The sequence below is a fragment of the Cebus imitator genome, unplaced genomic scaffold, assembly GCF_001604975.1.
Source record: "Cebus imitator isolate Cc_AM_T3 unplaced genomic scaffold, Cebus_imitator-1.0 Scaffold232, whole genome shotgun sequence".
NCBI classification, from domain to species: domain Eukaryota; kingdom Metazoa; phylum Chordata; class Mammalia; order Primates; family Cebidae; genus Cebus; species Cebus imitator.
In genome coordinates this window covers 2,774,452-2,782,155 of record NW_016107547.1, presented here as the reverse complement: position 1 = coordinate 2,782,155, position 7,704 = coordinate 2,774,452, and the positions used below count along the sequence as shown (strand labels likewise).

The 7,704-nt window shown below is 38.4% G+C and overlaps 1 pseudogene; it reads right to left on the bottom strand.

Annotated features, from left to right (window-relative positions):
* Nucleotides 1-6,031: 6,031 nt before the first annotated feature.
* LOC108281856 lies at nucleotides 6,032-6,874 on the bottom strand (annotated as a pseudogene).
* Nucleotides 6,875-7,704: the final 830 nt, after the last annotated feature.

The window sequence follows — 7,704 nt, the reverse complement described above, 5'->3', positions numbered from 1 at the left end:
GCTCCCACCATGAGACATTGTCGTACACCAGATCCATTGAGTTATGACAGAACAAATTGCTACAACTAATAGAAATAGTGAAATTGGGGAGAAGGAAATGGGAGTGGGAAAGTTGGTGAGTTCTGATGTGCACATGTGAACTTGAGGTATGAGAAGGATATCCCACCAAAAACATTCAATAGCCGGTTGGAAATTCAAAACTGAGCTTCAGTTGTCAAGCCTAGACATACAGATTTGAAGCCCAAACTGAAGTAACATTTCTTGATCACCTAACATGTGATAGGCACTATATCAGGAAATTTCCCAGGTAGCATCTGCATAGCTGAAGACACAGAAATGAACTCAATTACTAAGAGTGGGAAAAGAAAAGAGTAAAGACTGAAGACAGGACCTAGGGGAAGAAATGTTCAAGTTTAAAGGGTTTTACAAAAGATGAGACTTAAGGGACCATGAGACAAGGGTGGTTAGAGATGGAAGAGCAAGAAAGGATAGTGCACAGTACCAGAAGCAAAGAGAAGAGAGAATTTAAAGATATCAACAGTGTCAGTTACTACGGAGAAAGCAAGGAACATGAGAACAGAGAAAAGGCCATCTGGGCAATAAAATGGTCACTGGACATGTAGATCTGAATGGTTTCAATACAGTACTGGGAAGAGAGGTAAGCTCACAAGGGGTTAAAGAGTAAAGGAGTGGTTAATAAATGAGAAGTAAATGGGAGAATGATGACGGAACATAAGAAATAACCAATCCTAATAATGAAAGCCCATCACCAGAGTTCCCTAGGTTATGGACTAGATCACTTCCATGATCTTTCCACAAAAACACTAGACCATTTTTATTAGTGAGTATAGGTGCAAAAATCTCATTAAAAGTGCCAGCAAAATGAATCTAACAGCATACAGAAAGAACAACATATTATTACTAAATACGGTTTATTTCAGGAATATAAGGATAGTTCAATATAACGAAACCTATTTATATTATTCATCACATCAGTAGAGCAAAGGAAGAAAATTACTGTGTTTATAAACATAAAAGGCAAAAATACATTTGATTAAATTCAATTTTGAAAAAAAGAAATGAAAAACCTCTTAAACTTGAAATAGAATGATATTCCTTAATAGAGATAAAAATATATTTCTTAATCCAAACGCCAACATCTTACTTAAGAGTAAAACAAGGCTGGGCATGGTGGCTCACACCTGTAATCCCAGCACTTTGGTAGGCCGAGGCGGACAGATCACCTGAGGTCAGGAGTTTGAGACCAGCCTGGCCAACATAGTGAAACCCCATCACTACTAAAAATACAAAAAATTAGCCGGGCATGTAGTGGGCGCCTATAATCCCAGCTTCACGGGAGGCTGAGGCAGGATAATTGCCTGAACCTGGGAGGAAGAGGTTGCAGTGAGCTGAGATCATGCCACTGCACTCCAGCCTGGGCGACAGTGTAAGAATCCTTCTCAAAGAAAAAAAAAAGAGTAAAACAGTAGAGTCACTCCCTTTAAAGTGGGGGACAAAACAAGAACTCCCCCCTGCAATTAGCATTAGGTATACTTTTCTAAAAGTATATTAGTAAAATATAAAAAATAAATTTGAAGCATAACTATTAGAAAGGATACACAATTATAATTCTTACAAATTAGATATTTGTCTTCTGGCCTGGCACAGAGGCTCAAGCTGGTAATCCCAGCTACTCTGGAAGCTGAGGCAGAATTGCTTGAACCAGGGAGAAGGAGGTTGCAGCGAGCTGAGATAGCATGCATTCCAGCCTGGGCGACAGAGTGAGACTCCATCTCAAAAAAAAAAAAATTGTCTTCCTAAAAACACCAATAGAATCAATCAACAGAAAATCCATGAAAACTAGTAAGTAGCTGTATGCAAAATAAATATATAAAATCAGTAGGTTTTCTATACAATAGCAACTCCCTGTGAGAAAATATAGTAGGGGGAAGATTCTATTTACCTTACCAGTGTATTATATGAAATCAGTAGAAATAAACTAAGAAGTATGCAAGTCCTGTTTGAAGAAAATAACATGGATAAACTGAAGGATACAAAGAAAAAAGACTTGAGCAAATGTAAAAACATACAAGAGCCTAGATAATAAGCACAAGGCTGACAACCATAAAGGTGTCAATTATTCCCTTAAGTTATAGCTATATGGCAATTTCAAATCGATACTGAAAAAGTTATTCAACTATTGGAAAGACGAAATAATGTGAGAACATCTCTTCAAAGTTTATACCAAAATAAATTCCAAATGTATTCAAAAGTTAATTTTAAAAAACTGAAATTCTAGGCCATGGGCTCACACCTATAATCTCAGAACTTTAGGAGACCAAGACAGGAGGATTGCTTAAGCCCAGGAGTTCAAGACCAGCCTAAGCAGCATAGTGAGACCCCGTATCTAGGAAAAATTCAAGAATTAGCCAAGTATGGTGGCTTGCACCTGTGGTTTCAGCTACTTGGGAGGCTGAGGTGGAAGGACTGCTTGAGGCCAAGACTTTGATGCTACAGAGAGTTATAATCATGCCACTGCACTCCAGCCTGGGTGACAGAGTAAGACTCCCATCTCCACAAAGAAAAAGAAGGAAAGAAAAAGGAAGGAAGGAAGGAAGGAAGGAAGGAAGGAAGGAAGGAAGGAAGGAAGGAAGGAAGGAAGGAAGGAAGGAAACCGAAATTCTAGAAGAAAATTTAAGGTAGATTATAAATGTAAAGTTGGATATCAATCTGATCTCAGGATGATAAAGAACTTTTCCAGCATAATGGCAATGAAAAAAATGACAAAGGAACGTGTTTATAGATAAAGTTGTAGGCAAAGTCTATAATCCTAACACTTTGGCAGGCTGAGGTGGGTGGATCACTTAAGGCCAGGAGTTCGAGACCAGCCTGACCAATATGGCGAAACACTGTGTGCACTAAAAATACAAAAAAGGCGTGGTGGCATGCACCTGTAATCCCAACTACTCTGGAGGCTGAGGCAGGAGAATCGCCTGAACCCAGGAGGCAGAGATTGCAGTGAGCCGAAATCACATCACTGCACTCCAGCCCAGGCAACAGAACACAACTCTGTCCCAAAAAAAATTATAGGTAAAGTCTGTAATGTTATTTTAAAAGATAATAAAATATAAACAAGAAAAATCTTTCAACAAATATGATAGACAAAGTATTCATATACAAAGGACTCCTAATAAGCAAAGGACATAAACAAGCCATAAACTAATATATACAAATGGTCACTAAGCATCCAGAAATAATATTCAGGCTCACCAATAATCAAAGAACTACTGATCAAATTATTAACATACCTTCCTTTTTTCCTATCAAATTGGCAAATGTTAAAAAAGAGAAAGAAGGAAAAAACACTCAGTGCTAACAGAATTTTGTGAGATGGTCTAACTTGTGCACTACTGGTTGGAATATTAAATAGACATAATTTCTAGGGGAAAAAAGGTGTCAATGTGTATCAAAAACCTTAAAATGTTTCTGTTCTTTGAGCCAGAAATTCTTTTTCCAAGAATCTATCTTAAGGTTATTATCAGATAAATGGACAGATACTTATGTTTAAAATAAGATGGCCATAGTAATTTATTTTCTAAACCAGGATACTTTTGAGTGTTAATAGGGCATTATTAATAACTATTCCATCACAACAGTGGTACCAGGCAAACTTGATCATATGGTCATAACTAGTTTAAGGCCATTGATTGTTCCATTAGAAAAAAAATGTAAAATAAGAAGGCAAAGGAGCCTGGGCACAGTGACTCACGCCTGTAATCCCAGCACTTTGGGAGGTCAAGGCGGGCGGATCACTTGAGCTCAGGAGTTCCAGAGCAGCCTGGCCAACATGATGAAACCCTGTCTCTACTAAAAATACAAAAATTAGCCAGGCATGGTGGCAAGCGCCTGTAATCCCAGCTACTCAGAAGGCTGAGGCAGGAGAATCACTTGAACCCAGGAAGCAGAGGTTAGTGAGCCAAGACTGCACCACTGTACTCCAGCCTGGACAACGAGAGTGAAACACCATCTCGAAAAAAAAGGCAAAGGTTAAATGACATTACATTCATATGATACAATATTATGTAGCTAATTAAAAATCATGTTTCAAAATGTATTAAAATATAATATTACATGTATTTAAAAATCAGGATAATAAACTATATGTAGTATAATCCAAAGTGGCTAAACATTTATGTAGTGAACATTCATTGATTGCCTATCCAATATCCAATTTCCTTTGTCCTCTTTCTAAAAGCATTCAGTTCCCTCCTTGTCATAGTTCGTGGGTGGGCAACAGTAAGCCCAAGGCAAGAGCTCACAGCAGTCATCTGGCCACAGTTTTTAGTTCATGTTGTTCCAATCAGAGTAAAACTTAAGACATTTATTCAAAGCTTCTATGAGTCACAGGAACTTATGTTCCTTTTTCCCTCTAGATTTGAACCACCAGGGAAGCTGGCACATTGAGGAGACCTGTCAAGAGAATTTCAGAGAAACTTAGCTGGAGTCCTGATCACACAATGCCAGAAGCCTTCATTGCCTCTAGACTTTTCAAGTAACGGTAACCAAAAAATAATCTTTTATTTTTAAAAACCAGTTTTATTAGTAATTCTGTTACTTGCAACCAAAAATTTCAAAATGATGCAATATATAGATATATTACAGTAGTATTCAACTGAAACTGCATGTTAAAATCACCCAGAGAACTTCTAAAAGTAACCATGCCTGGATCTCACGCCCAAAGATTCTGATTAAAATGGTCTGGGTATGGGATCCTAGCACTAGTATTTTTTTAAAAACATTCCCTTGTGATTTTAATGCACAGTGAAGATTAAAGACCATGAATATATTATATAATACATATGTTAGGCATACCTAAATGGTTGGAAGGAAAATACACTAAAAGTTAAGAATGCTAACTAGGCGCGGTAGCTCACACCTGTAATCCCAGCACCTTGGGAGGCCGAGGTGGGTGGATCGCCTGAGGTCAGGAGATGGAGACCATCCCGGCCAACATGGTGAAACCGCTTCTCTACTAAAAATACAAAAATTAGCTGAGTGTGGTGCTATGTACCTGTAGTCCCAGCTACTCGGGAGACTGAGACAGGAGAATCACTTGAACCAGGGAGGTGGAGGTTGCAGTGAGCCGAGATTGTGCCATTGCACTCCAGAATGATGATAGAGCAAGACTTGTCTCAAAAAAAAAAAAAAAAAGTTAAGAATGCTAATTCCCGGGTATTAATAGTGCATTATTTTTGCTGCTGATGTTGTTTTTATATCAATGAAACAATTTTTTTCAACTTTATTTTGTTACTAAATCTAACTCATCTTTGGGTCATTATTTATTACCTAGTGAAAGAATAATAAAATATATGTGTTTTTCTTTACTAGTTGTTGTTGTTGTTGTCGTTGTTGTTTTGCGATGGGGTCTCACTCTGTTGCCCAGGCTGGAGTACAGTGGTGCAATCATTGCTCACTGTAGCCTTGAACTCCTGGGCTCACATGATGCTCCAGTCTCAACCTCCCTACTAGCTGAGACTACAGGCACATGCCACCATACCGGGCTATTTTTTTAAGAGACAAGATCTTGCTATGTTGCCCAGGCTGGTCTTAAACTCTTGGTTTCAAGCAATCCTCCTGTCTCAGCCTGCCAAAGCACTGAGATTCCAGGCATGAGCCACCATGCCAAGCCTCCTTTACTGTTTATTTGGTTTTGTTTTTACTTTATTAAAATACTGAGTTTTATTTCACATGAATATTTTTGTCTCCCCACCATTTCCATGTCTGACCACCACTACTACTATGTCCTGTCATAACATTCCATATATACTTAAAACCAACCAAAGGGCTGAGTTCCATCTTTAAAAACTAAACAGGCATTTTGGACAACACATTCTTGGCAATGGAACCTGGACAACATTTATCAAACACAGTAGGGAAAGTTCTCACTCTGCATTATGGAAAGGACAGCCAGATATCAACTGTTACATGAAATAAGATGGAAATTTTTTAACAAATTGTTTAAACTGTTTTCTTAAAGAGACTTCCTCCACTGCCAGAGATCTTGAATAGCCTCCTGGTCAGTCATCTGGAAACAATTCCTCATATAACTGATGAACTTGGCTTCCACTTTGGGAAGAGAACTACCTTTTTTTGTACTTGCTTGCATTTTTGCTTTAATGTCTTCCACAGAACTAGATACTTTTGGTGTTTTAGGAGATTTTTCCTGTTTTTTGAAGGATTCTTATACTTTTGATCTTGGTATTGATAGTTTTGGGTCTTTTCCATTCTGGTTTGACTTTTGTGTATTTTCGGCTGGAGTATCTTGTATCTCTTCATTGGTGATTTTATTCAGCTTCCCGATCATCAAACTCATCATCATCATATTCATCATCATTTTCTTCAGCAGCAGCAAGTTTTACTTTTTCTGTAGAAACTTGCTACCACCTCCAGGGACAGATCACTTTCCAGGTATACTTAAGAGTTTCACATCCTCCTCTTCATCTTCTGACTCTGCATTTTCCTCCACAGCTACCAAGTGCTGTCCATTAACATGCACTGGCCCTGAACCACACTTCAACCATAAGACAGTGGTGTTATTTCAAAGCCCCCAGTGGAAACCATTGACTGTACAGACATTTTCAAAATTGCCAGTGTTATTTAATTGGACTGCCTTCATAATTCATTGGCTCTGCTTCAAAAATGTGCAAGACACCCTTTGCACCAGCCTCTAATCTGACCATTCTTAAAGATAACTGGTGTTCATTTTCATAATTATCTACCTTAAAGTGATCATCTTTGTCCACCTTTAGTTCACAACCAAGAAAGAGTTCTTGGGCCTCGGGGGGCTCATGTCCATGTCCATCAAATCTTCCATGGGGTGGTGGTATGCACTTAGGTGGGAAATGAGGTGGAAATGAGTTGTTCTCTGGAACAACTACTGCTCCAGAGAACAGCTGTGCAGGACAGAAGCACACCAGGCCCTTTACTGTTTTTAATTACAACGGTAATAGAAGCTCAAAGTATTAAATTCAAGGAGGACAGAAGTGTAAAATGCAAAAAGTGAAAATTCCTTTAAAAAGCAAAAATTTCCTTTTATTTCTATGTACTTTCCTTTTTCCTACAAAGAACAAATATAACTTCTATCCTGAGACACAAAGTATTTTTAATAAAGAAAACAACATATGAAAAATAAGTGGTAGCGATTTCAAATTATTGCCTTTGAAAGAATTCCCCCTCATCTATACAATTTGAAGAGAAGAAAGCATAGGCTATATTAAAGATAAGAAAATACAACATATTCAGTGTCTTGTGCTAAGTGAGAACTGGAATCTTGATTAGTCAGGAATGTGAATAAATCTTTGTTTACAATGATCTGGTTCTATGGGAAAATCATCTGTCTAAAAAGCATGCTCACACATGTAATCCCAGCACTTTGGGAGGCTGAGGCAGGCAGATTGTCTGAGGTCAGGAATCAAGAACAGCCTGGCCAACATGGTGAAACCCCATCTCTATTAAAAATATAAAAAATTAGCTGGTCGTGATAATGCACGCCTGTAGTCCCAGTTACTCAGGAGGCTAAGGCAGGAGAATCGCTTGAACCCATGAGGCAGAGGTTGCAGTGAGCCGAGATTATGCCATAGCACCCCAGCCTGGGCAACAGAGTGAGACTCCATCTCTAAAAAAAAAAAAAAATTAAAAGCATGC